The following is a 26,966-nucleotide window of genomic DNA, read 5'->3' as shown; positions in this document are numbered from 1 at the left end:
CATCGAGCAGTAGCGGACCCCTCCTCCCAGCGCCTTGAGACCCTACCGGGTGAGTAGCGTGCTATACAAATTACCATGATTGATTGATTGATTGATTGATTGATACACCACCGTAGTGCCATAGCGCTAGGGTGTGTGTCTGTGTGAGTTTAGCATACAAGAAGGGTACCCTTCTTGTACACAATACTATGCCTAGAAACAAGGCAAAACTTTTCCCACTTTGTATGCGTGCTGCAAAGTGCAACACACATGCAAGGTGGGGAAAGGAAGGAGAAATTAAAGCATTTCTCCTTCCTTGCACCTAGTTTAAAAGGGCACAGTTTTTTCACGCTAAACCCAATCTACTGTATTTAGTAAATTGGGTTTCGCGTGAGAAACCTTCAGTGGTTGCATGGGAACGCCCATGCACCACCCTTGGCGCACAGTAATGCGAACCAGTCCTATGCGCTGCTTTGTATTACTTTGACGTCATTTCCAGCGCTAAACAAGTTTAGCGCTGGAAAGTAAATTAGGGAAAAAAAGATTTATGCCATTTTGCGTCGCTTTTGTGATGCAAACATGACTCAAAATATTAGTAAATCTCCCCCGAGTATGTAAATTTCCGCACCTGAACAAAATGAATGTATACATCATCTCAAACAAAAGCGATGTAAGAATGCAAGAGATGCTAATTTAAAGAAGAGGTCTCAATGTTTAAAAAAAAATAAAAAAAAATTAAAATGACATTTGAGTGGGCATTTGTTCCCAAAAGGAGAACTGCATCCACAGCGCTGATTATTCAAAAATAATGGGCCAGATGTATGACCTTTTTTGCAGTCGTAAACGGAAAATCGTCCCGTTTGCGGTCGCTAAATTGGTCTGTGCAATGTACAAACCCTATTTTGCAGGTCTATAAACTTACCTTGCCGCCGGGTCCCGCTGCTGCGTCTCTGTTCCTTGCTACAGCTCTCCTCGTGGGACTGGAAGCCAGGAAGAACAGTCAGGCTCCCCTGACCAATTACAACGCTGCAATGCAGCATTGTGATTGGTTTTGAGCGTCCTGGTTCGACACTGAACTAGGGAATGGGGGCCTGGGCATGTTCTCCATGCAGGCTGTAATGCAGCCTACATGGAGAATGAGGAAAGTGCACATGACTGGTTTGGGTGGCAAATTGCAAGTCGCAAAACATCACAATTTGCAACTCACAAAATGGAATGGTCGCACATCTGGCCCAATGTCTCTAAAGCACAACTTTAAAGCCATATTATTTGTATGGATGGTGAATCTTGGAAGGTGGAAGTCTCTAGAAGGGCCATAATTCCATGCAGTCAATCAATTATAATGTCCAGATGCAGACAAAAGCCCTAACTGGAATTCTGATAAGAAATAGCAGACTCTTCATCTGCACTTGAGGTGCTTAAACTGCCCTATTTGAATTTCCACACATCCCGCTCTGCCGTTCACTTTGTTTATATGTTTATTAAAGGCCTTATTTTGACTTTGGTGGTCTCAGAACAGGGCTGCCACGTCACAGCCCCACTCCTAGACCGCCAAAGCCATAAGAAACCGCCCGGAAGAGTATGACATTTTTTCTTTTTTTAAACTCTTTTTATTGAAAACAGAGAAAGACATTACAAAAAGGGAAAATAAATCTCAGGTGAGCACAGTACAATTCCAACACATGAGGCATTGTGGCAAAGTACAGAATCAAATATAACAACATTTAGTTTAGGGATCTTGGGGAGTCCTGTATCTCTGGTACCAGTATCGGTGTAGGTGGTTCACAAATTTCTCCTCTGTAACTATTCCATGCGCTCCAGATATTACCCCACTTCTTTGGGCAGCCCCTGGCCACATAAACTGCTCTTTCCCTAATCATACACCAATCAAGGTCCTCCGCCCATTTGGTGACTCGGGGCGGCTGACTGGCACCCCAGAGCAGAGCTATGTTTCGTTTAGCCACCATATACGCCAACGTCACCCACTGTTTCTGGTACGCATTTAAATCTGTAGGCTCCCACACATTCAACAAACACCTCCGGTCGTATCTCCACACCCATAGCTCCCCTCAGCTCATCATGGATCTTAGTCCAATACAGCTGTATCTCAACACAATGCCAGAGAGTATGCATTAGAGTGCCAACTTACCCACACTTTCTCCTGCACTCTCCACTCTCAGCTCGTCCCATTCGTACCAATCGGGGTCCAGTTATATAGGATCTATGAAATATCTTCAATTGCACCATTCGAAGCCGCATCTGGATGGCGACCACCTTTGGGGAGGAGGCCGCCTCTGTCCAATCCTCATTGTCTAGTTCTAACCCATCTGCATTTCATTGAGCTCTAATCCGAACCAGCGGGTTCTCCATGTTATTTATCAGTTTCCTGTATATCAGGGAAATGTTTTTTGGGGGGATAATTCCATCCAGTACTCGGTCCTCCAGGGGCGATGCCTCTGGGAGCACCGTACCTTTAGGGATGTGGGTGGCAAGGGCATGTCTCACTTGTCGATACCGATAATATTTGTTATCGTGTGGACTATATTGTTTTTTGAGGGACTCAAAGGTGTGCACTGTGTCTTTCCCCCATACATCTTTTATTTGGGCAATTCCAATAAGATCCCATCTGTCGAACCCCTTAGATTTACACAGACTACCCAACTTCTCAGCAGAGTATGACTTTTAAAGTCTCTGGTGGGCAGTTCTTTGGCGGTCCAATGGTGGTGCCTTTAACCCCTTCCCTGCCGGGCTAATTCTCCACGCTGTGCTGGGGGAAGGGGGCGCGCGCAGCACATGAGCCACGATGGCCGTGTGCTCATGACGAGCTCAGCTCGTCATGACCACGCCCCTTCCAATGGAACGCCCAGCACAGCAGGGAAATTATCCCAGCGTGGGCGCGGCGCAATGGTCATGACGAGCTCAGCTCGTCATGAGCACACGCCCACCGTGGCTCATGACGAGCTAAGCTCGTCATGAGCATGGGAGTGGTTAAAGTAGGAACTGTAATTAGAGCGTCAAAGGCAGTTCCTATAGAGCATGGACTGCTAGGTCCATGCCTTGCAGGAACCAGGGGGTGCATGCAGACAGAGGGGCGCAACATGTGCCCCCCTGCATGCAACCAATAGTGCACAGGCAGAAGGGAGCCCTGTAGGGCCCCCTTTGTTTCCTCACCGCCACATTTTTCATGGCAGATACACTGTTATGACAAGTGTTTCCCGTGAGGAAACTCGTTATGCTTGGCGGGGCTGAAGCAGCCTCGTCAAGCATATTGCGGCCTCCGGACAGCTGCAACACTGCCAGGGATATCTTATTCATGGCGGTTGCGGCGGTGCCAATGCTGTACAACCACTCAAATTGTGAGGGGGTTGTCGGACTGCTGGTGCAGAGGTGCCTTTATTGCCACCTTGGCTACGACTGTCCAATGGACTGGCATAGTCATAATAAGGACCTTAATGTTTCTCGACAGCGATCTGTACCTTGAAGGCATCAGCACACTTTACATATAACACTACTTATGTTCCAATTTACAATATACGGAGACAATTACCACTGGCAAAATGATGCTTAGGAGCTGGGGATCCAGGTCCATGTCTCAGCGTCGTCTCATTCTGGGCAAATCACTTAATCTCCCCATGCCTATGGACAGCTCCTCGATATCCTCACAGGTGATTAGCCTCACTCTACAAATCTGAGCATTTATTTATTTCTGCAACTGGAAAAGTGACAAACATAACATTTAAAAATATATATTTTTTATTTTGCTTTGCATACAAATAACAAACAACAGACAGGAGTACGAGCACAAGAAATCATACAAGTACAGTTAACAGATCTTAGAGAACTTATGTGGGCACCCTCTGCTTTCGTAAGTGACCTTCTCAGTCTCCATATATAAATCCATCCCCGTCCTCCACTCCTGGAGAGTCAGGAACTTAGGGGCAGCCAAGCACTTGGCCACATCTCTCTTCGCCACCACCAGGCTCAAGTTAGAAAAAAGGAGTTTGGCGCGTGGGACATCCACATCGGTTGGCATGCCAAGGAGAACATACTTGAGCTCGACTGGGAAATTCACCAGAAAACACTGCCTAATTCACTCAATATTGCTTGCCAATATGGTTTATGGTGCTTAGCTCAAATGATGTAAGGCTACATGACCCATCAGGAACCACGCATTCGTAAGCACAGCCCAGTGTTATGTCCTTCATCGATCCTTGTAATTCCTTCCACAGTTTTATGAAGCTGGCCAGTTCCTCTGTACAGATGTACCTACTGCATTTCAATAGACCATTTATTTGGAATCCTGCAGTTTTGTGCTCCTGTACAACAAGCATTGACTCCTGGAATCATTACAATTCTAGGTTATGTTCTTCATCGATCCTTGTAATTCCTTGTATGTTTTCATGACTCTGGCAGGTTCTTCTGTGCAGATGTACCTACTGGATTTTAATAGACCATTTATTTGGAATGTTGCAGTTTTCTGCCCCTTAACAATAAGCACTGCCTCATTAAAATTCTAGGTATGGGGCAGGCCTTTGAGATAGTGCAAACTCGTATTTTCAATAGTTTTAAGTAGGAGCAGATAAACTACATGCAGAAGATTCTTCTAAGAGGACATGTGTTGTTTTTCAGAACAGTTCCAAAGTGCATACAGAACACATCAACAAGAGCAAATCAGAATGGACGCCTCCCCGGCTTTGTATTCTAGGTCAGGCAGTGGGTTAGTGCAATGGCTAAGGAATACGCTTATGAATCTTCCCCATATTAGACCAAAGGCAGTGCAGATTGAGAGACAGTTGGCCTCGTGATGTGCTGATGCACTCAAGACCTCCTTGTAGAACCTGCAACCATCTGAAATACTGAAAACTACATTTTTTCCTTCTGTGAGAAAGGTTTTTCTACAGAAGCAACACAAAGCATATTTTTCCTCAAAGGAGAGGTTGTTGGGTAACTCTTTGTTTCTAACTGGGTTAATGAGGACCCGATAGGATGTTTCAACTTGAGCCTCAAATAACCAACAACCTGCTGGAGGGTATCACTCACAACCGTAGCATCTGCTCAAATGCCAGACAAGGAGAACACTACCCGCTTTCTCATGAATACACAACTTCAAAAGCAGTTCCTGTTAACCATCAACTAGAATTGCTGACTTTTGAATGAACTTTCTAGCAAGCAAAGAAGCATGGCCATTGAATTTCCTTTTACGCTATATTGTGAATTTATAGACAGTTCTTCTACAGATGATCCTACATCTCTATTTTCTGATCTATGAGTCTTTTGAGAACATAAAACTGGTTCCTGTCGCAATCATCGTTTTGCTCAAGGAGCTAGAGATCATACACTTACATTTTGGGTTTGGCTAAAAGATACCCATTGCAAGCCCATCTGTTTTCACCATGCACTTTTTCTTCTTGCCTCAACCAATCAAATCAGGTGTTTTGCCCCTTTTCATTATAATAAAAGATTTTCTATTAACAAGTATCTGTCTAGAAAGCCCAACTTTTAAACTTAATTGTCTTGAAAAATGTACTAGCCTTCTCACTGTTTTTCCACACTTCCTGGGAGACGCATTAATCTGAGCTGTAGGATCCAAGTAACTGAGTCGTTTTGGGGACTCTCTCATAGTCTCCATGGTCCATGTCACTAGATACAAACTTGCCCCTGATGCTGGGTTTAATGGGAAGGCCTTTTCAGTTCTTGCATTTACTACTTTTTACAGAGGACGTGGGAAATCCTCACACTCCTATTAAAATAACATTGAGTAAGGCTCTTGGAGCAACTAAATCCCAAATCTGGACCCACAGTTGCTTCTTCCTTGGGTGAAGTGCCATTTATTTATTGCATGCAAGGAGCTATACTTTGACCAGAACCTTACATTATTATTAAAATAGCCCTACTTATAACCAAAGACCCATTTCAAACTATTAAATATTTCCTGTTAAGCGGTTTAACAAACAATATATCCTGATAGCTAAGATCATTTTTGTAGGCATTACTCTTAAAAAACAAAATAGGTGGTAAAGGGATTTACATTTTGGATCATCTTTAAAGGAGGGTAATTTTAAATTTGTCATTGTGGAAACGTTACAGAATATTCAAGTGTGGGCCCCTGGTTTACCGGGCAGTGGAACTGCAACTACTTATCAAAGCTGTGCAGCAATCAGGTCACAGAATTTTTTAATCCTGGTGCCAACCACTAATTCCATCATGATTACGCCTATCAGAAGGCTGAAGGTAATTCATAGTAGTAATACAAGGAATACACCAATACTTACCTGGTTAGTGCACTTAAATGCCATGTTTAGTAATGTTAAATACTATGTGTCTCCACTATTCCGGCATTGTTCTCCTTGCCTTTTACCATGGATTTCACTCCCTCTCACACTACTCTTGAGTCGTATTCCCCAACATCTGCCTTTGTGCTACTCTGAAGTTCCACCTGTAGTTGTCTGCTGCAATACCTCCGACTCTTCTACTTTAAAATGTGTTCTTTTCAACACAGGCTCCATACCGCACGAAGAAAAGAAAATCCAGGTGCTGGTCTGTATAACAGTAATGATATCTTGTTTCTTCACGACAGAGTCCTGACTGCATGAGACATCAGTTCCAGACTTGGCCATCGCAGTTCCAACAAGTGTATACACCCTTCAATGCAATTCTCCTTCTGATCTCATTGGGTGTGTTTTCAAAACCTGTAAACCGTGCTTTCCAGTGTTGCTACCGCTACCGTAGACTTTCTAATCGATTACCGCCATTTTATCCCAATCTTTTCTACCATTGTATTCTTAGTTTCCTCCCTTTCTTGAGGATTTTAAGGACAGTCTGGGGTGATCCCCTTCCTTGAACAACACTGCTAATCTTTTGCCATTTTTGAATGTGGCCTTGAGCAGGCAGTGCCACCCGCACCCAAAAAGCTGGCCACACTTTGGTCTACACTTTTTCTCCAGATTTAAGCTCCACAGAATAATTTCTTCCTTTGGTCATGCCAATCGTTAAAGAAGTAAGATTTGTAATCACTATTTCAGCTCTTTCCTCTATTGGCCATAAGATTCCTGTTTAATTCGACGTTTTGTACCTGAAAAAATGTTGATATATATGAAGTGGAAGAAATGTTTTGTAATACTCCAAATATTATGCAGTTTGCTGATCCACTGACCCATAACACTACAGCGGATGATCTCAGCCTTGAACTGACAACAGTTTTTGTAAAACAATTCCCTTAAAGTTATGAGAATTATTCTAGGAGTGCTTGGTTCACACCTGTGGTCAAAGCAGAAAAACTTCACACCCCACAACTTGAACATGCCTAGCATCGTATCTATTACAAAACATGAAAATAAGAATTAAATAGCAGCTTTATCATTATAAGCTGACATCAACACAGGCCAAAGAAGCAGTCCTAAATGATCAAACGAATTGTGCAGCTAACTCATCTAGGAACTTTTTCATTTAATCAACTGTTTCATTTACTCTTCCTGTAATTCTATAAAGGCAGTCTATTCATAAGAGCTATGAAATAACTGTGCACAGGCATTGATGAAAATATTTTTGACTATCTTCTCTAGAGTCACCTTCTGGACTTGTGTAAATAAAAGTACCCTTGCTCTTACTTCATGATAAAAAATCTCCACTAAGTATCCGAAAGTGAGGTCTCTTCCTTTCTCTGTTAAGAGCTGGAGCCCCAAATATATGTATGTATGTGGTATTTCAATACAGCAATCCTAGACAAAAGCCAGCAGGAGAGTGCTGCACATGGTCAGGGACAAACATAAAGTCAACAATTAGCTGCATAGTAAAGGAGGTTAATGTGTTGTGATGTAGTGTTCTTTACAGAGGTGAAATTTCAATTCTTTCCTAAATTGGAGCAGAGGTTGGGCAGTCCTGATAGATTTGGGGAAGTTGTTCCAGATCCTGGGTGCATAGAAAGAAAATGCTTGGTGTCTTGTGTTTTCCTTTCTTACACTTCTCAGCCTGTACTTTGATGGTACCTGGCTGTGGGTGTGTTGGGAACCACCAGAGATGTTAAGCTTGTCTTCAAGATAAGGGGTGTGCTGGATGTGATAGCTTTGTAACTGATGCAGCTGGTTTGAAGACAGACGGCAAGGGGAGCCAATGGAGTTTCATCAGTATGGAGGTGATGTGATCATATTTCTTCAGGCCTATGAGGACATTTATTGCAGTGTGTGGTATGCCCCCTAAGGGTTGCTAGTGTGGAGCCGGAGAGGTCATAGAGTATGGCATTACTACCATTCAGAAGCGATGTATGGAGGCTTAAATATCAGTTCAAATGTCACTTTCTGGAAGCAACTGTTTAACTTTTTTTAGAAGAGGGAAATGTTGCCAGGCCATCTTTGTTTATTTGCAATATGTTCATAGACGGTGAGGAGGGTGTCCCAGGTGAATCCGAGTGACTAGCACTCAATGAAAGTTGAGGTTTGAAGCTGTCAGGGTTCATGTCATTGCACCAGGTTTCTACTGCATCTTGTTTATTTTTGGCATATAACAGGAATTCTGTCTTGGTTGGACTGAGATTCTTCTTCCAGAACTGAATGATGTGCAAGCAGCGCTGGATGTCTGAAGAAAAGACTTTCAAGTAGAGTTGTGTATCATTAGCACTGATGAATATTGATGGTGTTATCTGTGAATACAGCACCAAGCAGCTCCATGTAAACAGGGGCGGCTGGTGACATTTGAAAGTGGCGGGCGTAAAATTCTTGTCGTACTTTACCAACCTACAGGGCGTTCTAATGGTGCATTTTCAAGCAAATTTGAAAACGCACCTCTCTCTCACCAGTCTATATTGTCCATTTGTCTATCCTTCCAAACTCTCTCAGTCTCAGTTGCCTCTTTCTAATCTGTCTTTCTATCATAGGTATCTTTCTCTCTTCTGTCGCCCATGCTCACTCTGAGCTGTCTCTCACCTTTAGTTCTCACCATCTTACTTGTCTTCTCCTTTTATTTTCCTGTCTCCTTCCTGCATGTCTCTTTTGCTACCCCTCTCATCTCTGTTATGCATATCTCTATGAAAAAACAATAGAGGAGTAACCCCTCGTGGGTAGAGAGAGAAGTAACTCTCTAATCATGAGCAATAGTGCTCTGGCTAGCACATTTTGCCCCAACCTGTTACTGGATAAAGCATATCCTTATAGAAGACCCCTCACTCACCAACCTGGTTGGTGACATGCTTCATCATCGGGGTCCCACCCCATAGGCCGAGTGCCTACAGGGTGTGCTGCGACACCTGATTACAGTGGAGCTGGTTTCGTTTTTATGTGTACAAGACTATCAAAATTGTGTATTAAAAAGGGCCAACACTACTCACTTCAAGATTTATTCTTGAGCGCTTGAACCCTTATTAAAAATAAAGTGTGGCACCTTTGCCTAATTAGGAAGGCTTCGGTGTCAGAAGTCGTGTTAAAATATATAAAAATAGCAAAAGTGTGCTATGTGAATGTGAATATACAAAATTAATGTTTAAAAAGGTCTACATGTTTCAACCCAGACATGGATTTCAAGGGTTTTCGTCAGGACCGTAGGTGATTTGAACTGGGTGGTCCGCCCGCGCTAAGGAGCGTCCTGCCCTAGTTCAATTAAGAGATCTTAAATAGGGATCTCGTGAAAAAAAGTGCGTTTGTTCAATTTTGAAAAAACCTGCAAAAACAGGGAAACAAAGAACAGGAGGGGTCACACACAGGGGTAGACAAAATAGATTGTACCACATATAACATAGACATTCAGGATTATTCGGACAATCATAATATCCACGTGTGGAATCATACCAGTATGTCACTTGAGTGGTTGTTAACATATCTATTGCGTGTGTGGCAACAGAACTGTAGTGAAAAAATGGCCGGGAAGTGCCTTTTGATTAAAAGGGGCAGGCGCCAAATGAGGGGTGTCGATATGATTTGGCGTCAGGGATACGTGGAAAAAAGGGGGCGGTAAATGGGAGAGTGACCTGTTATCGTGCTGCGCTGTGAACGGCTGCCGAGACAACTGTGACTCGTCGTGAAAAGCCGTCTTAATGATATTATAGTAGCTGGTTATTTGGTGCTTACGCTTGAAAGCGAGACTCTCGCTTCATGGGCACCAGCGTAACCAAGTAGACAGGATTCCGTCTCCTGTAAGTGAAAAACAAGTTTCCAGTGTCAGCGCTATTGATAAAGCGCATTTGACAATCGAGTTGTCCCAAGACAGAGTAGTGAATACTACAAGCGATCGTTCCCGCTTAGCGGTCCCTCAAAGTGTACTTACTTGTCGCTTCTGTTCATCAGACCGATAAACCTACTTGGTTCTTGCTCGGCGTGCCCCGTGGAGTGTCTCCGGTGTCTGTTTGCCGGTAATGTGAACACTTCCTTGTTGGGCGTGGCCGGGTCACGTGTGGTGAGCACGTGGTAAGGTGTTGGCCAATCAGAATTTTTAGTGAACATTGTTGTAGGACTGGCCTGGGTAAAGCAATGTGTACATTGCTATGGTAACAGTGCAGTGATCACGAGCGGACAGCGCTCGAGTCTGCTGAGCCATGGTTCAGGTATATTTGTTATAGTTTTTCTAAGCACATATATGGGAGTCAAAGGCGATATTTACAATTGAGTGTTACACAGAGAATACTTTCAGGACACGGGAACAAACGCCCTTTATACGGGGGACTTTGGTAAAACAAGATGATTATGTGAGAACTCTGTCTGGTGGGGTCTAGACTGCTATATTCCCTTATGTCAGCACATTGTTCCACGGAATATTGTCGTTTAAACCGGTTTTGTGCGTGGAAAGTCGATAGACCCACCTCTGTTCCTTCTCATATAGGCGTTTGTCTAGGCTTGTGCCTGGTTGTACTTGTTCAATTATTGTCCATTTTATGTCATCTGCAGTGTGACCCTGCGACAAAAAATGTTCAGTAAGTTTTGTATTTGTCTTCTTGCACCTAATGGTGCTTCTGTGCTCTCCTATGCGGAGTTTTATTTTTCTACTGGTCATTCCTACATAGTGTAATTCGCATGGGCATGTCAGTCTGTAGATGACATTCTCGCTGTTGCAATTAGTCTGTCCTCTAATTGTCCATACTTTGTTTGGTTCCAACAGTAGTGTTTTTGTATTTGTTGTAAAAGGACAGACACTGCAACTTCCGCATTTGTAGTGACCAGTTACCTTGGGTAGACCCCATAGGTTAGTTTGTGTTTCTTTCTTGTGTTGTACTACAAGAGGTCTGGTGTTTACTACGGCATCCTTTATGCTTCGCGCTCTTCTGAAGGAGAATAGCGGTTTGTCCCATCTTAGGTTTCCTGTATTCAGAATATTCCAGTGTTTTTTTACTATTCTTGACACATCATTGGATATAGTGTTATATGTAGTCACACATGTTAAAGGGATCTCTTCCGAGGTCCTTTCCTTTGGTTCCTTTGTTTTTTCAGATTAATTGGGGGACCAGGAGTTCCCGCCTCACATAGTGCCTAGCATTATTAATTTCCCTCCCTCTCTCCATTGTTGTGAAGATGCATATCTCTATCACAACTGTCTTCTATCTCTCCCTGCTCGATATTCTCTTTCTCTCATACACATGCACACGCACCTTCTCACATTTCTTTGTACTGCACTCTTTCTCTCTTCCATTCTTTCAGCTTTCCCTGGTGCTCTCTTTCTCGTGGCTCTTCTAAGCCTGTACCCCGGAATCACAAATGTAGATTGCGAAAGTCTTCTCTACAGCCATAAAATGACCCCCAAAAAAATGTTTATTTATGAGGGTATGAAACAAACAAATTAGTGAAAATACAGCACCTGCAAAAGACGACTATAGCAGAGTTTCAGGGAGTCCCTCACGACCCTTCACTTGTGGACGCGGCAGACACTTGCAAACTAACCGAACGACACCTTGCTGAGAAAAGTCCGGCAATCCATTATACCACTAAAGTGTGTGCATTGTCCAAGTCCCAGGCACACGTGCGTAGTATTTTTTTTCACATCAGAAACATGGAAATACGCGGTACAACTAACATCTGGTACAGGCAGCAACTCTGACAGGGGGCCAGCAACGGCCGGCATGCTTGCGGGAGGGAGGCGGGGGGGGGGGGGGGGGTTACGGATGGGGATTAAACAAATAAAATAAAACATACCTTACTGCCGAGAGTGCGGGATAGTGCTTTTTAATTTTTAGTTACTTTTATATAGCGATGTGTACCAGTGGAAAGGCGCCACTGCACTTCACAGGCTGCTTGGAGATAGGTCCCACAGGTATCTAGCGCCTAGTTATCTGAGATGTACTGTGCACTTCGCTAATGGTTCGGGGGCTGGCTGAGGAACCGAAAGATATGCACAAATATTAAGTGGCACCCCTCATTCTCGTGAAGTTGGTCGGCGCGAGCTCTGGGCCACAAAAGCAGGCAGGATGTTGCATTAATTGGTGTCCAGGCGCTATCTGAAGGCAAGCAAAGGCAGAGGACCAATAGGAGTTGCGAGGAGCAGCTGGGACTTCGGACGTGGAAATGCCCATGGCCCGTAAGCTACAGAGGGTGATGCTGCTGAGGAGAGGATGGCAGCGGATGGAGCCTGCTGCTCCGGACGCACCCTGATACACCCCGGCCGGGACCGATACTGCACCACCTCTGCTCCTGTTGGTCACCAGTCACGGCTCGCGAGGGAGGAGGGGGGTGTTTGCGCGGGGGTGGGTGGCAGCCTGCAAGGAATTAAATATAATATAGAAAAAGGAAAACTTACCTTAGCCGGTCCGCGCCACCTCTGCTGCTCCACTTGGCGCCTTCATGAACGGCCCTGGAGTGTCCTGGCAGCCCCTCAGCCAATACTGGCGCTGCCAGCAGCGCCAAGCGTGGCTTAGGGCATGGCTAATCTTCGACCGTAGCACGCCCATTAGGAGGCCGAGGGGCTCCTAATGGGCGTGCGCAAACAAGGGAAACACAAGTGCGCATGAGTGGGCACGGTGCGAAAATTTGCCCTCCGTCCCCACTCATGCACACTTGTGTTGCTGGTGACAATTATGTCAGTCAACATGACGCCAGACCGCCCACCCCCTTCAGTCTCTGAAAGGGGTGGGCGGTCCGACGTCATGCTGACTGACATGATTGTCAGACACTGTCTCTCCCTCGGCGGCGTCTTTGAACTTAAGTAAACTGATTCAGTTTACTTAAGTTCAAAGATGCTGAGGGAGCTGCGGGCGGGGGACTACGCCCCCCACGCCCCAATGGACGCACCGCAGGTGCATGTAAAGGTTGAAGATGGTAGGAGACAGTATGGAGCCTTGAAGGACTCCACAGGGTTCTTTTGTCACTGCTGGTGCACATGTGAACAGACTGGTATCAGATGAAAGGTCAGGCAGGGAACCAGTGAAGGACTTTGCCAGTGCATCCCACTCAAGAGTCCAGGGTGCATATGAGGGTAGGGCGGTCAATTATGCAAATTAAGTCAAAGGCACTTGAGAGACCAAGCAATCTCAGGAGGTAGGGGGCGATTTCATCTGTGGACAAGAGGGCTTCGTCTATGATGTGTTTGGTAATGTCTTGATGCTGCAGCTTGATCTGAAACCAGACTGGTAGTCATGCAGGAGATGGTTAACATTTGATGGGATCTTGGATTTGAACATTGACTGTTTGTACAAATATCTTGCCAATGAATGGTATGTGAGTGCTTGGCTGGTAGTTTGCAAAGTCATCATTGTTTAGTGTAGGGTTCTTTAGGAAAGGGAGGGTCCAGCCTGGCTTGAGATCTTCTGTGAAGATGCCTTGAGTAAGAGAACATCCCGAGAGAGTGCTTTGATAAAGGACGAGGGTAAGACATCATCTTCATAAGTATAGGCTTTGAAGGAATTGAGTATGTTAGTGAAATCTAGGAGCCACAGGGCTTTAAAGGCTCACCATTGCGGGATTCTCTGGGAAGAGCTAGGTGTAAGATTTGAAGCAAGCTTGATGTCACCAACATGCTGTCAGATCTTCTGAATTTTTCACTGAAGAAGGGGTTGATGGCATGACACGTTTTTGTGTAGTGAGGAATAGGTGGGTCTGTTAGGGGGTTCATGCAGTGCTTGATTGCCTTTAATAGTATTCTGCTTCTGTTGCTGGCTTTATTGAGGGTGTTGATGATGTTGGCTGATGTGATTAGCTGTCTGTTAGTTCCATGGCAAGACTTCAGTATCAAGAGGTCCTCAGGAGTTTCATTTTTCTTCAGTTTTCTGTCTTCTAAAATGCTCCTTTGGCTACTGTCAACCAAGATGTTCCTGATTTACTGCCTTGTGGCACTGCAGTTCTTGGCACCAACCCGTGCTTTTCCACTGCTTTCTCAATGAGTACTCTTACACAGTTTAATTTCACCCCTTTAGGTCTCAGTCGTACAACGCTTACTTCAAAGGGCTTGGCAAACTTACCAGCTCTCTTTAACAGATGCGTACAAATGTTAGTTCTTATCCAATCCTTTGCTTTTGGATTATCCAGGTACACAAAGGATATCTGAATCTTTATCTGTCTAAGTAAGAACTCCCCTATGCCTAACTGGCATATAGGTGTAAATCTTTCAGAACTTTCTGAAGAGTAACACAATCAAAAACCTTCTACCCAGGATGGGAAATCTATTGTGGGATTGTTAAATCTGGCCTCCAACACTTGGCAGTTTCTCTCTTCCCATCGAAGTGGTCAGAAATGTAAGAGTGAAATTTGATGACAAGCTTACTATTACCACATTGGTTAATGTTTTGCTTGCTTCTATCTGTCACCTAATTTGACTCCAGAAAAAGAACTCCCCCTCTTGATTTACACTCATCTCTGCACTTTGGTTAATGCCTTTGTTCCTTCCAGAGCAGACAGCATAAATGCTGGAGAAGTGTGGCTCAGGGGTTAGAGGCGGCAGACCCGGAAGCTGAGATCGGTCCTGGACCAGGGTTCAATTCCCCGCCTCGGCGGGTCTTGGACTAAAAATTCCACGGACTCGATAATTCTCACCCCGGTGCCTCCTCGACTCACGGGTTCACACTCTGCGACTCTGGGCAATAGCTTGCTTAATCTCCACAATGGCCCCTCGCGGCGGGATGCCTGACTTTCACCTTGTGGATACCCTGCTATCTCACAAGGGAATATCAGGACGGGTTCCCTAAGCAAGCGCCGGGACACCCACTGCGGGTAGCCGTGCGCTATATAAGCACAATCTACATTTACATTTACATTTATATGTGGTTGTTCTAACAGTACAAAAATAGGATCAAATTCGTATAGTCGTATAACTTTGTAATCTTAAAGAAATAGGGACAGAACTACAAGAACTGGTCGTAAATTGCTGCTAATATTTTTGTGAGCAATAAAGAATTTTATGAATCGACCTAAGTACAAAAAGGTCAGTTCATAAACTTCCGAATTATAGTGATATAGTGAGTCATAATAATCTACCCTAGCTCATGAATATTAATGAGGTAAGTGAAAATGCGACCCTCTACAATTGGAGGCCATCACACGGATGGTGGTCTGCTAGGGCCAGCAGGTCATTATGTCTGCAGTTAATTTTTGATGAAGTAAAAAAAAATTGCGGCTCGTTTTCCTCATAGGAAATGGGCTACATTAAAGAAAAATGTAGCTTTTTTCTAAAGTTTGTTTGAGTTTTGCTAGTCAGACACTCTTCACTTTTTTGAATGCACAACCACCCGACTCATGAGTCGGTAATTTTTCAACTTTTTGCGACTGGATTTGAGAAGCAAAACATTGAGACATATCATACTGATTTGGTCATTGGAATGGATGCCTACAACACCCTTCCAAATACAGATTCTGTATGGATTGCAATCCCATTTTAGAAGAAGTATGATTCTAATGGTCACAAACACAGAGACCCAGATTTACAAACATTTTGCCCTGGGTTTGCGTTGCAAACCTGCGCAAAATGATTTTTTTTATAATTTCGTTTCCAGCACAAAACTTGTTATGCTCTTAAAAGTTTCCTCAAAGTAATGTTAAGCAGCACAGAGCTATACTTTGCATTATTCTGCATCAAGGGGGAGTTCCCATGCAACCACCTATGTTTTTTTTCTCGCAAAACCCCATCTACTAACTATAGTAGACAGGGTTTTGCACCAGTAAATAACGCCACTTTGAAGCAGAAGTTAAAAAGTTGAAATTATTTTATTGCTCCTAATGGTTCCATAATGGACTACACTGTACAGAACACAACTGAAGTGGGAAAAGTTTCAGAGATAGTTTAAACATAGTATTTTGTGCTGGAAGGGTGCCTTTCCAGTACAAACCCATGCTAGACCATGAATTAGACACCTTTGCACTATGGTGCAAAGATTGGTGCATGTCACTGGCAGCGTTATTGTGACACCAGCGTGAGGGAGAGCATAGGATAGTGCCATATTTTGGTAGATATGGCCCGTCCCAGCTCTCTCCCTCTCACACAAGTCAGTGAAGCAAATTTAGTTGCCGCGTTGCGTGACCTCTTTGTAAACCTGGGACAGAACCGGAGCACTTACGATATTAAAATGTTTAGCATATCTGCTCCTTAATTCTGTTGCAGCAACACAAACTTGGGCTGCCTGTGTCCTAACATATTGAATTTCAAATGCTGAAACCTACATAGTGGTGTTTGATTGTATCCAGTCTTTTCTTTTTATTTAATAAAGTTTTTTCTTTGATACACTACTGACGTTTTTTAATCCTCCATCACTCACTAGTCTAATTTTGCACGCAACACGCCCTCTACTCACCATCCCGCTCCGCAGTAATTCTGGCGTTGCAGCACACCAAAGAGACACTCGGTCTCTTTGGTGGGGCCCGATGATGAAGCATGTCATCACTAGGTGGTGAGTGAGGGCCTTCCTTAACATCCCAGTGAGGTTGTTCTGATGCTCCCGTGATTGGCTCAGTCCTGTCTACATGGACACTCTTCTTTTGTTTATGAAATACTGACCGGGGAACAAGAGTGTCTCCCTACTCTCCCTGACTCTCTTTTTGTAATACGTATTTTCTTTTTAAACGCCAGAATCATTTTTTCTAGCACATTCCATCCTCTATGAAGCTGTGCACATACCGACTGTACCCACCTTCAGGCGTGGATGCTTCTTTTCTTTCTTTGCACTCAACCTATGGAACGCACTTCCCTGCAAAAGCTGCTCGATTTTATACCACACTACTTTTAAAAAAAAGTCACTGAATCTCTTCTCTTTGTCTTATCGTCATTCTTTGTTCCTAGCCACTAAAGCTCATGGTAGTGCTTGGGAAGTGTAAATGTTCTTTTATCCATGCATATGCATTCACTGTAACTGAGTAGTTGACTACAAGAGTAATAAAGCACAGAATGTATAATTACAGATTTAGAGAATTATAGGTGTAGTTAATTCCAGCCTTTTAAAAATATAGCTTATTGACTGGTAAGGAGGCAAAGGTCACATGTACGACCGCCAGATTTAGCGAGTTCCTAACTGCGACGGTTTGCAACTCGTAAATAGGAAGTCCAAAATGGGATGTACCAATGTGTCTCAGACACATTTTACGATTCGGAATGGGGTTGCAATAGACTTACCTCATCAATATTCATGAGGTACGCTGCAATTTGCGCCCTGTTGGTATTCACTAAAAACACAAGATTGGTGACCTGCTGGGGACAGTAGACCCCCACACCCCTTCCTAATACCGACTCTCAAATCCTATTTTGCAAGTCGGTAATAGGTTACTGACTCGCAAAATAGGATTAATACAGGCCAAAAGGCTCTTTAGCGGTCGGAATGGCCTAATTCTCCTTTTACAACCTCTAAAACCTGTTGTACATGTGGCCCCAAGAGAAGTTGCAAAAGAAAAATGTTTCCACTTTAAGTTGAGTATTTTTCAGATATTATGAAGCGATGTCCTCTGTTCACACTGAAAATAAGTTGCCCAGAATACACTGGTGAGAGGTGATTTTGCATAAAATATTTTCTGTTACTATATTTATTCCTTTCCTTATAAGCCTTTTGTTACGTAGTATTGCTTTATCATCCTAATAAAAAAAATGATTAACTTAAAAAGAGTGATTTCTCAAATAGCAAACAGTGGTTTTCAGAGGACAGTTGAGAGGATTGCAAAATTCAGCTTGCACAGTGAGTTAGCAAGGCAAATATTGATAAATCTATCATTGCATGTGCAAAATCAAAGTAACATAGGCCATACCACTGCATGGATACTTTCGAATTCTCAGTATATTTGAGGAGAACTCTCGGGAACAAGCAATTATTGCAGAATCCTAGGAGTTCACTCATACATATACACACAACCACACACACACATAGATCAAATATATATGTAAAAATGTCAGTTAAAACATAGCATTTTAAATTAACAAAAGCCCTGAAATTCACCACTTGTAGGTATCTCAAGTAACTATAACTTGTGCCCTAAAGTAAGTATAAGTTGAGCACCAGACATGCACAGTGTTGTTATCAATGATGTTATTTAACATGTTGCAGTGATTTTCTCAATGATGTCTTCGAACATGTCATATGTTATGTAATATTTGAGATATTTAGCAGTGCATGGCGAGAGAGCGAGTTATAGTTACTTGAGCTGTGTACTGGATCAGTGAATAATAAATTAGCGTCTCCTGCCACTCATTTTTAATTATTTTTCTTTTGGCTGCCTGGTCACCACCCAGGCCACCCACACTTGTTTTTAGTTTTTATGAGTTATGGCCGTGGGAGAAGACACAACACCACTGCAGTCCTTGCTGACTCCACACCAGCACCCATTTTATTTAAAAGTGGGTGCCCCGGTGTCCACCCCAGGCACCCATATGTGTCCAGATCATTGGCACTCAAGGGGGAGCCCCCATGGCCCCAGCCGGCTCCCCAGGAGATCTGACTCAGTCACTTTGCTCCTCCCAGGGCAGGAACAGCATTGATCTCTGCTCCCGCCTGGGCAGGAGCAAAGATGTGCTCCATACTTCGGAGAATGCGGGCAGGGAGTGGAGCTCATTCAGGCCCTGGAGGATGGACTACCTGGGGTGAATCAATGGCTAGGGGAGGGGAGCCACATGCTCCTCTCCCCACTGAGAAAAATGGCCCCGGACCTGGGGTTTGGGATCCGCAGGCACTGTAAGAGTCTAGGGGACGGGGCTCGCAAGCTCCTCTCTCCTAATTAATGTTATCAGCACTGGGGGAGTTTTTTTAGCCAAAATAGGGGGTTCTTTGGGCCTCCCCTACCAGGCCTAGGGTGCCTCTATATGTTTTTTTTAAACTTTTTTGACAGTACAGGGAACTGAGTCCCCAAGTCATAAAATGGCTGCCCCCACCTCCTTTGATTTTTTGGATCCTCGAATCCTCTGTGCTGTGATATTTACAATTATTTTTTAACCTTATTTTCTCAAAATCTACTCAATGGATTCACATCAAATTACAAGAAGCAAGCTTTCTATACCAAGATCTAGCTTTCTGTCATTCAGTTCAGCTGTTTTCACTGCATCTGTGTCTGATTGTTCCTATGAGAAAATGAAATTTGGAAACTTTTGTGAAGATTCGCCAAGCTTCGCTAAAGTTAAAAGAAAAACAAAACATGGTTTTCCTATCAAAAAGGGGTCCTAACTATAACTACTAAGAGCCGTCTGATTGGCCAAGGGTTCTTTTTACCCATGGGCTGTCATGTTCCCATGGGAGCAAGGCTCTGATTGGCTGCCAGAACTATGGAGAAAAATGTTAGTCATTATAGGACTTATTCACCCCTCCAATGTTATTAAAAACATATGAAGGGGCAGGGTAGGGATACCCTGTCGCCCTACCCCTGGTGGGGGGTTCCAGAAGGATGCCCCAGCCCAAAAAGAAACAGAAATTGGTAGTTTTTGCCTTAGGCCTGTAGGAAAACTGCAGGGTGGGGTCCCTGGGGCCTTTTAAGGCTTGGGGAGAAGGGGCTCACATGCGCCCCTCCCCTATAATTAAAATATGACCCTAGGCAATGGGGTCTCCAGGGCCAAGTTATGCTTCGGAAGAGGGGTCATGTGCCCCCCAATACAAAAGTATTTGCCTTGGGTGATGGGGGTCCTCAGGGCCACCGTCCCTTTAATTATAGTATGCCTGCAGGGAATGGGATCCCGGGGGCCATATTGGCTGGAGGATGCGCCCTAGCAATGTTAATGTATTTGGCCCCAGGGGATGGGGACCTCTTACGGTTCAGGGAGTGGGACAACATGCCCTCCTTCTCTAATAATATATTGATTTGTCCCAGGGAATGGGGTCCCAGGGCGCAATAGTTGCTTGGGAAGAGGATCGTGCGCACCCCCTCCCCATTTCAAAATGAATTACCCCAGGGACAACGGGGCCAATAGTGGCTTGGGGAGGGGGCTGCATGACCACCTCCCTCAGTGGAGGCCATGCAAAGTGGGGCTTGACTTTATGTATGGTAATAAAATACTTTAACTTTAAAAAAGTAGAAATTTACAGAAAAAAGGTGATGTTATAGCTAGGTGAAATTTTCAGTGTCAGATTTCCCTTGTAAACACTGGGTTTAAGATTTTGGCCACAGCACTGGCCAGTTGCCTACTTAGGGGCATCCCCTCCCTGGTCCATTGCGACAAAGGGGGCTTTAAGCCCAGGCATGCTACCAGACACAACATTCGTAGAGTATACAATCCACTCACCCTCTGAGATCATCTAACTGGCCTAGCAGCATTATTGGGGCAGACACAGAAAAGCTGTTTGACTTGGTGGATTGGTGGTACTTATTTGTGCTACTCCAGTGGCTACACTTTGGGCCCAAGTTTATCAAATATGTTAAACTCCTCTACACTGCCTTGACCACTCATGTCTGAGTGGGAACTGCAGTTTCAGTATCTTTTCCTATCTGGCAGGGTACACGTCAGGGATGCCAACTGTCCCCGCTGCTCTTCGCGATAAACATACAGCCCCTGGCTGAGTGGCTTCATATTGACGCACCGGTTTGGGGGATTGAGAGGGAAGGGGGTCCCACAAGTAGATTTATACTTTATGTGGATGATGCCCTAATCTTCTTGACCGACCCTGAAACCTCTGGCCCTAAGACCTACAAATCCTTTGAATATTTGGAGAGACATAAGGCCTCTCCATCAATATGGCTAAATATACCATCCTTCCAGTTCCTCCGTACCCTCATGCTTTTGGATGGGACACTGCACTACAAATAGCCACACAGCACTTCAAATATTTGGGAGTACATTTCGCGCCTGAACCCGCTGTGTCGCGGTGGATAAACATCCAACCGCTTGTGGACATGCTGAATGCGGACGTCAAAACTTGGTCAGCCCTCCTTCTGTCTCTCATGAGGCGCTCAATCATATTTTAAATGGTTTGCCTTCCCCTGTTCTTATACCACTCACAAAACAACCCTTACCCTCTACCGCGCCATTTTTTTCAGAAAGTACAATCCATACTGCACAGCTTTCTGTGGACCAACATAGCCTTATCTATATGCTTTCATTCCGCCAATGATGGGGGAATCGCAGCAGCTGACATTGAATCCTATTATCTTGCTTCCCCACTAATAATTATTAATGAATGGTGACATGGCACACAGGGTGACCCCGCCTTTGCATTTGAAAAATGGGCACTCCAAAACACCCCAATGCAACATCTCTTGTATTGAGGAAAGGCACGGTCACCACTTCCTTCGCCGACTTAAGTGGTGCTGCTGATCTGGGAGGATGCGCTGGCAATGATGGGTTGGAAGCGTAAACTCACAGCACTGACTCCACTATGGGTAGGAACAAGACTGCAACAGGTGATACTGCTGGAGGGCTTCTCTAAATGGGATGCAATAGGGATATCGACCCTGGGAGATGTCATGGAGGGTGCCACGTTGAAATCATATTCAGCCCTTCAGGGTGAATTTCACTTACACCAGTCAGTTTTACCGATATCTCCAGTTGCGTCACGCCCAACAGCCACATATACACAGGTTAGAAGAATACCCTGAATATAAAAGTCTTGAGGCCAAATTACTCCTGGGGGAATTAGAAGCACGTAAGATTACCCAAGTCTACCTATCCTTAATACACCACATGCCCAATTAATTTGTTCCATTGCACACAGCCTGGGAACAAAACATAAGGGCCTTAGTGTATGAGGACTGGATTGAGGCTAGGGAGTCCTGGAGAGGTTCAGCAATCGCATCCCGGTTATAAGTCATACAGCAGAAATACCTTTACTGAGAAAAATCTTCACATGACACAAACTCTGGACCATGATTGCTATCAACTTCCCCTCATGCCTTGGATGTCTGGTGCCATATGTCACTTTCTTGCACACAGTGTGGGAGTGTGGTGAAATACAAACACACTGGACTCAAATTCTTGCCTGCCTGCGCTGAGTCCTGGAGCAACCCATACAACCAGACTCTAAACCGACCCGCCTGCAAATATCAGCGGAGTTCGAGGACGACCGATAGATAACCAACTTCCTATGGCTGGGTCTGACAGTGCCCAAAAGAGAAATTGCTCAATACTGGAAGGATAGCACACCTCCCCCAATTGTGGAGTGGAAGAGTCTAGACTGGTGCCTGTATATAGAAAACCTAGGTACGAGGCTCGGGATGTCCTAAAAAATATGGCGAAGTTGGGTAGGCTATAGGGGGATCGCCATTGCACGCTCGGATAATCGCATGACACTAGATACAGAAATTCAAAACTACGATGGTCTGGAACACTGGCACTGATACTGCCACTAATTCTGGGGACCACCCTCCTTGTATGCACATAGGACTTGCAGTTTGTCGGGGTCGAGTGGCGGATATGTTGGAAGAACAGCACCTTTTTGTATGGATATTAAGTTGTCTTGTGCTATAATATCTCATTTTCATACAATCAACATAAAACTTTAAATACTTTTTTTTAACTATGGATTGCTATCACAATGTGGTAAAACCTGTAGATGGGTATTGTGTTACATGCAAACTCACAGATTACCATAGTAGGCAGGGTCTTGGTTTTTGTTATGCCCTCTGACAAACCCTGAGGCTGAAAATGTGCACTCCTAGAATCCTCACTAGACCCTCTGAGGAGGGATTATTCTGTGCCATGTTTCTGCTCCTCACCTATGCAAGTAGGAATTATCATTAGGGCAGCTAGGCGCTATTCCTTCTCACCTAACCACAGTTGGGTGAGGAGCAGACCTGGTTTTGTGGTGACTTCATCGTGGATTGTTTCTGCAACCAGCTCAGTCACACCTGTAACATCATTCAGTGAAAAAACGGGCGTCTTTCACATGGATGCCACTAAAGGGTCGCCAGAGGTCGCATTTGTGACCCCTAGTTTGCCCCTTGCGATCCCGGCACCACTCTTGCAACCCCTTTCCCAGTAGTTTGCTAAAGTAGCGTCAGGACTGCTAATCGGGGCTTTCTTGAGCGTTTTTTCTTTTAACTCGGAGCCAACATTAACATGTTCTCTGCAATAAAAAACATTCAGCTGTGAAACCACACTGCACTGAAACAATATGTTACCATTTGTGGCACGTGGGGAATGGGCTGAGCTGCTTTTGTAGCATGCATCTCCAGCAAAAACCCAGCACAGTGGTATACAGATAATAACAAAACTTTGCAACATAATTTATTGATGCGGATTGAGAAGGCACCGTCATGTCAGGGAAGAGGGCAAATACAGGAGACAGCAGATAGAAAAGAAGTGTTAAGGGAGGAACGAGGGAGCTGCAGAGGGACCAGAAAGGAAGAAGAAGACAACAGATAGGTGAGATTCAGAAGCAAAAGTGCATGTACGTGAGAAAGAGAAACAACTGAGAGATGGAAAGATATAGAGATGTATGGTGAGAGATAGAGACTGACAGGTGTGAGAGACAGAGACAATAGAGAAGTTTAAGACTGACGAAAAAGAGACAGCTGACAGAGGGACAGACTGATGAGAAAAATACAATAGAGACGAAGAGATATATGTTGGGGAGACAGAGACAGACATCTCTCCAGAGAGGAAGAGAGACAAGAGAGAAGTTTAATACAGAGTGCCGAAAAAGAGACAGCTGACAGACCTCAGGAAAGACAAAGATGTGATAGGCATATAAATGATCAAGCATTTGCAATGCAATAAGTCTCGCATTAGAAAAGTGTGAGCTATTGGTATTGTAAATGACACATTTTTAAAATATGTGTTGGCTTTGAAAATATATAAATTAATAGCACTGTTATTCACAAAGCCAATAGCTTACACTTTCCTAATGCGAGTCCTATTGGCTATGGCAATGCTTGTTGGTAGCAAGCAAGGACAGTTCTGTTGTGGTGCTGAGTGATGATGCGGTTGGGCTGAGTGATGTGGTGGTGTTTTAGAGTGATGTGGTGGTGTATTAGAGTGATGTGGTGGTGTCCCTGAGTGATGTTGCATCTATGTACCTTCCATGTACTTGGATCTGTGTGTCTGTTACTTTTCTCCTGAAAAAGCATATCCAATGCACTACCCTATTTCTCATCCTGTGCCTCTATCAATATCTTTAATCTACATATACTTACCTCCTTTATGTATCTATATACTTTCAAAGTAATTATGGATCTATATATTTATCACTTTCTTCCAATTTAGCATTTCCAATACACTACCCTATTTCTCAGCCTATACCTCGCTCAATATATCTTCTAACCCAACCTTTCTAACTCATCTCAAACTTCTTCTACTACTCCTTCCAATGCACTACCCTATCTATCATCCTATGCATCTATCAATATATCCTCTACATCCACTCTCTCATTTATCCCGAACCGCATACCACTACTATGATTGCCAAAATAACCCTTTCTAGACTCTCTCCTACTCTACCCCTCCTTGCATCATCTGACACCTCTTTTACTATACCGATCCCCTAAAACAAACCTTTCTAAACTCTTTCCTCTGAGTCCTTCCCTCCAAAACTCCATTTTACTCATCTAAAAGCCTCCTCCTATTGCTAATTCCTAAAAAAACTAAAAAAAACTTTCACTCTTTTATCCCTCCACTAATCTTTTCAATCGAAATTAACAGACTAACATGTTCACTTCTCAAATTCCATATTAAACTATTCTAATATACTACCCAAATAACTGAATAACATATCCACTGCTCAAATTACTTCATATTTTTTTTTTACTATACTAATTTTCAACAGTAAACCTTTATGGGTTCCGGAGCGGCGTGCAACTGGCCAAAAAAGCGATTCAACACCCATCAGGGGTAACAAGTGCTATATGAATGGAATCTTTCTTCCCCTTTTATCCCTCCGCTATCCTTCTCACTCACAGTAACTGACTAATATCCACCACTGAAATTACTTCATATTTCACCATATTAATTCACCACTAATCCTTTGTAGGCTTCCTGCACAGCGTGCGTCAACAAGCGCTATATAAATACAAACCTTTGTCCTCCTCTATCCTTTTGCTATCATTCCAAATCCAAATAACTGACTAACCTATCCACCACTTAAAATGTACTTGCATGTTTCACTATACTAATTCAACACTAATGCTCTATGGGTCCCGGAGTAGCGTGCTACTCGCCTAAAAAGCGCTTTGACGCCTCATCAGGGGTAGTAAGCGCTATATAAATGCAATTACAATACAATTACAATGTGGTGGTGCCCCTGAGTGGTGCCCCTGAGTGATGTGGTGGTGCCCCTGAGTAATGTGGTAGTGTCCCTGAGTAATTTGGTGGTGTCCCCGAGTGATGTGGTGGTGTCCCCGAGTGATGTGGTGGTGTCCCCGAGTGATGTGGTGGTGTACCTGAGTGATGTGGTGGTGTTCCTGAGTGATGTGGTGGGGTCCGAGAGTGATGTGGTGGTGTCCCCGAGTGATGTGGTGGTGTCCCCGAGTGATGTGGTGGTGTCCCCGAGTGATGTGGTGGTGTTCCTGAGTGATGTGCTGGTGTCCCTGAGCGATGTGCTGGTGTCCCTGAGCGATGTGGTGGTGTCCCTGAGTGATGGGGTGGTGCCCCTGAGTGATTTGGTGGTGTTCCTGAGTGATGCGGTTGTGTTCTTGAGTGATGTGGTGGTGTCCCTGAGTGATGTGGTGGTGTCCCTGAGTGATGTGGTGGTGCCCCTGAGTGATGTGGTGGTGTTCCTGAGTGATGTGGTGGTGTCCCTGAGTGATGTGGTGGTGTCCCCGAGTGATGTGGCGGTGTCCCAGAGTGATGTGCTGGGTTCCCTGAGTGATGTGGTGGTGTCCCCGAGTGCTGTGGTGGTGTTCCGAGTGATGTGGTGGTATTCCTGAGTGAGAGGTGTGGCTCACTGGTTAGAGGCGGCAGACCTGTAAGCAGAGAACGTCCCGGGACCAGGGTTCAATTCCCGACGCGGCAGGGTCTTGGAGCAGGGTCAACGGACTCGATAATTCTCACCTCAGTGCCTACTCTAACCAGGGAACACACTCGGTAACTCTGGGCATTAAGCTTGCCTCATCTCTACAACGGCCCCCCACAGACGCCGGGGATGCCTGGTTTCACCCTGGAGATACCCAGAAAGGGACTATCTCACAGGGAAAACCAGGACGGGTTCCCCAGCGGTCTACAGCGCCAGGACACTCCGGTAGAGTAACAGTGCGCTTTACAAATATCCAACATTTACATTTACATTTACATGTGGTGGTATCCCTGAGTGATGTGGTGGTGTCCCTGAGTGATGTGGTGGTGCCCCTGAGTGATGTGGTGGTGTTCCTGAGTGATATGGTGGTGTCCCCAAGTGATGTGGTGGTGTCCCCGAGTGATGTGGTGGTGTCCCTGAGTGATGTGGTGGTGTCCCCGAGTGATGTGGTGCTGTCCCTGAGTGATGTGGTGCTGTCCCTGAGTGATGTGGTGGTGTTCCTTGTGATGTGGTGGTGTCCCTGAGTGATGTGGTGGTGTCCCTGAGTGATGTGGTGGTGCCCCTGAGTGATGTGGTGGTGTTCCTGAGTGATATGGTGGTGTTCCTGAGTGATGTGGGGGTGTCCCCAAGTGATGTGGTGGTGTCCCCGAGTGATGTGGTGGTGTCCCTGAGTGATGTGGTGGTGTCCCCGAGTGATGTGGTGCTGTCCCTGAGTGATGTGGTGCTGTCCCTGAGTGATGTGGTGGTG

At 44.6% G+C, this 26,966-nt stretch overlaps 1 protein-coding gene across 2 annotated transcripts in view; it reads right to left on the bottom strand.

The window, feature by feature from the left end:
* Positions 1–26,966, bottom strand: part of SLC25A47 (solute carrier family 25 member 47) — a 119,152-nt gene that overhangs the window by 75,218 nt on the left and 16,968 nt on the right. Inside the window, exon 2 of one of the 2 annotated variants that reach the window (XM_078660184.1) lies at positions 3,527–3,691. The exons of the other annotated variant lie outside the window; for it this stretch is intronic. The gene's annotated coding sequence lies outside the window, so the exon portion shown is untranslated. The remainder of the gene's footprint in view (positions 1–3,526; positions 3,692–26,966) is intronic. 2 annotated transcript variants of the gene reach the window in all.

This window comes from Lissotriton helveticus, chromosome 9 (genome assembly GCF_964261635.1).
Source record: "Lissotriton helveticus chromosome 9, aLisHel1.1, whole genome shotgun sequence".
In the NCBI taxonomy this organism is placed as follows: Eukaryota; Metazoa; Chordata; class Amphibia; order Caudata; family Salamandridae; genus Lissotriton; species Lissotriton helveticus.
Note: the sequence above shows the minus strand (reverse complement) of the source record. Positions and strands in the feature narration are given on the sequence as shown.